Here is a 3,162-nt window from a genome sequence, read left to right as displayed (position 1 = left end):
TTAGCATTAGGTATCCTGATACATAGGCCACTGTTCTGTCAATTTTGTACTCCTTCTGGAGTTAAAGATTCTAAGTTGTGGAAAATTGAATTTGGAAATTTAGTGGTTGCTATGTTGTTATGGTGAGAAATTTCTGTGTATAGCTATGAGTTGCTTAAATTTTATTCAATATATTTTTCTAGTATGTTTGCTATTTATTTGAAATGTATAACAAGTAGCTTCATCTATTTGCCAAAAGAATTTTTTGAAGATTTATTTATATTATTTGAAAGTCAGAATTACACAGAGAGAGAAGGACAGGCAGAGAGAGTGGTCTTCCATTCACTGGTTCACTCCACAGTTGGCCTCCATGGCTGGAGCTGTGCTGACTGGAAGGCAGGAGCCAGGAGCCTCTTCCTGGTCTCCTATACAGGTGCAGGGGCCCAAGGACTTGGACCATTTTATAATGCTTTCCCAGGCCATAGCAGAGAGCTGGATAGGAAGTGGAGCAGCCAGGTCTTGAACTGATGCCCCTATGGAATACCAGCACTGCAGGTGGCAGCCTCACCCACTATGGCACAGTGCCAGCCCTTGCCAAAAGAATTTATAGAAGCTATTCCATATATACACTTAACAATTATTTAGTTACTTGACACGAACTATCCCTGCATATTTGAAAATTTTGAATGGTATCACTTGGGTTTTAAGAATGTTATATTTTAGGTCTCTTAATATTTTTAGTGATGATGTTTTAAAGGCCCTTTCTGTTTTATGAAAAATGATAAGGATTTTGTTTTACAATGGCCATAGTATTACTACTTAAAGCAATAGATTAAATAACACTTTTAAACAAAGTCATTTAATACTGAATTCTAACACACTGGTATATTTTAAAGTGAGAAACCGGATTTCTTTCAGATATTCTAAAGAAGAATGATAATCAAAATTGAAGACATCTACAGTTTTTAATCACTTGTTTTAAATATTGGTCATAATGGTCCAATTTTGAGTTTAATTTTAATTAGCTTTTAAATGATTCAATATGTTTTATAGAAAAAATTCGGAGAACATAATTATATACTCAACCTCCCTCCCTTCTTTTTCCTTCTTTGTCATTTTTTTTAGCTTATGAAATGACATTTTCAGTTTACATTACATTAAAAAGGGTTGTTGAGTCAAGGGACAAGTTTAACAGGCAAAAAGCAGAAAGATCCTAATTTAGAGGGAATACAGACAATGGCTCTAAACAATATTTGAATATCACATCTAAACAATATTTGAATAAATTGATAAATATTTTAATTTCTCCTACTAAAATGCTCAAAGTCTTTAATGATTTATCAAATATTAGTGCAAAATTATGGATTTAAATGATCCCAAAAAGTGATGAATTTTTGTGTAATAAAGTCCAATTTTTGTCAAGGCTTTTTGACAGTCTCACAGAAAACTTATGTTTGTGAATGGGAAGAATAATACCAAAATATCCATACTACCAAAAGCAATTTGCAAATTCAATGCAATCCAATCAACATACCAACGATGTTCTCAGAGCTAGAAAAAATGATACTAAAATTCACATAGAAACATGAGAGATGCTTAACATCTAAAGCAATATTATAAAGCAAAAAAAAGCTGGAGACATCACACCATATTTTAAGACATATTACAGGGGTCAGCACTATGACAAAGCAGGTAAAGTCACTGTCTGCAGTGCCGGCATCTCATATGGGTGCCAGTATGTTTCCCAGCTGCTCCACTTCTTATACCCCTCTCTGGTATAGCCTGAGAAAAAAGTAGAAAATGGCCAAAGTCTTTGGGCCCCTGCACCTGCATAGAGACCTGGAAGAAGCTCCTGACACTTGGATTCAGATCAACAGAGCTCCGGCCATTGTGGCCATTTGGGGAGTAAACCAGTGGATGGAAGACCTCTCTCTCTCTCTGCCTCTACCTCTCTGTAACTCTGCCTTTCAAATAAATAAACTGCAAAAAAAAAAAAAGAAGAAGTGTTAGCACTGATATAATAACAGACACATAGTTCAATGGAAAAGACTTGGTAGCATAGAAATAAACCCAAATTTCTACCAGCAACTCATATTTAACAAAGGAACTAAAATGAACTGGAGAAAGAAGAATCTCTTTCACAAGTGGTGCAGAGGAACTTGATTATCCATATGTAGAAGCCTGAAAAGAGACTCCAACATCTCTTACACTATGTGAAAGTGAACTCATAGTGAATTAAAATGTAATCATAAGACCCAAACCCAAGTAAACATAGGGGAACTCTAAATATTGTCAACACACAATAGCTTTTGGGTAAGATTCCAATAGCAATAGTCACAAAAATAAAAACAGAGACATTTGAGTATATCCAACTAAGATACTTCTTCACAACAAAGTAAACATCAGAGTGTAGATACAATGAACAGATGGCAGGAAAAATTAAAACTCTGAATGTTTACAGATTTCCAGAACATTTACATGAATTGGAAAAACTCCAAAAAATACAGTGAAGAAACATCTGAATAGACATTTCTCAGAAGAAATGTAAATGGTCAAAACATGTGAATATGCCCGATGTCACTAGCCATTATGTAAATATAAATCAGAGCACCATATCAGTCTCCAACACCTGTGGGAGAATACAACACTCAGGTGTTTGTGTGTGCAGCAAGTGGGTTTAGAGGACCCTGTTCACCTCTGGAGAGCAGAGTCTACAGGGAGGTAAAGAAACCTTACTGCGCAGGGGCATGCTAATCTTCTCTGTATCGTTCCAATTTTAGTATATGTGCTGCCAAAGCGAGCACATGTGCTGCCGAAGCGAGAAAGAGATGAAAAGAATTTATCTCAGCTAGCCACTAATATTCAAGAAACAAGGTCTTCAGGAAAGCCAACTCAACTGACATTTTCATGTCATTGTTAAATAAAGGAAAAATTATCTAGGTTCAGCAATACGTAGTTTATAAGAGAAAGACTACAGAGTAATTTCCTTGGCATAGAAATAACTTTGTCTTTTTTTTTTATCTATGAGGGCTTGCTATCACCACCACACACCCACATCCCATATACAAATGACTGGCTTGAGTGGTAGCTTCTCTGCTTTGAGGCAAGTTTCTGCTAGTGTGCACCCTGGGAGGAGACGGAGGATGGCAGAAGTGCTTGGGTCCTTGCACCCAAATGGGACAT

The 3,162-nt window shown here is 36.2% G+C and overlaps 1 pseudogene; it reads right to left on the bottom strand.

The window, feature by feature from the left end:
- Positions 1-2,715: 2,715 nt before the first annotated feature.
- LOC138845101 (U6 spliceosomal RNA) lies at positions 2,716-2,783 on the bottom strand (annotated as a pseudogene).
- Positions 2,784-3,162: the final 379 nt, after the last annotated feature.

This window comes from Oryctolagus cuniculus, chromosome 13 (assembly GCF_964237555.1).
Source record: "Oryctolagus cuniculus chromosome 13, mOryCun1.1, whole genome shotgun sequence".
NCBI classification, from domain to species: domain Eukaryota; kingdom Metazoa; phylum Chordata; class Mammalia; order Lagomorpha; family Leporidae; genus Oryctolagus; species Oryctolagus cuniculus.
Note: the sequence above shows the minus strand (reverse complement) of the source record. Positions and strands in the feature narration are given on the sequence as shown.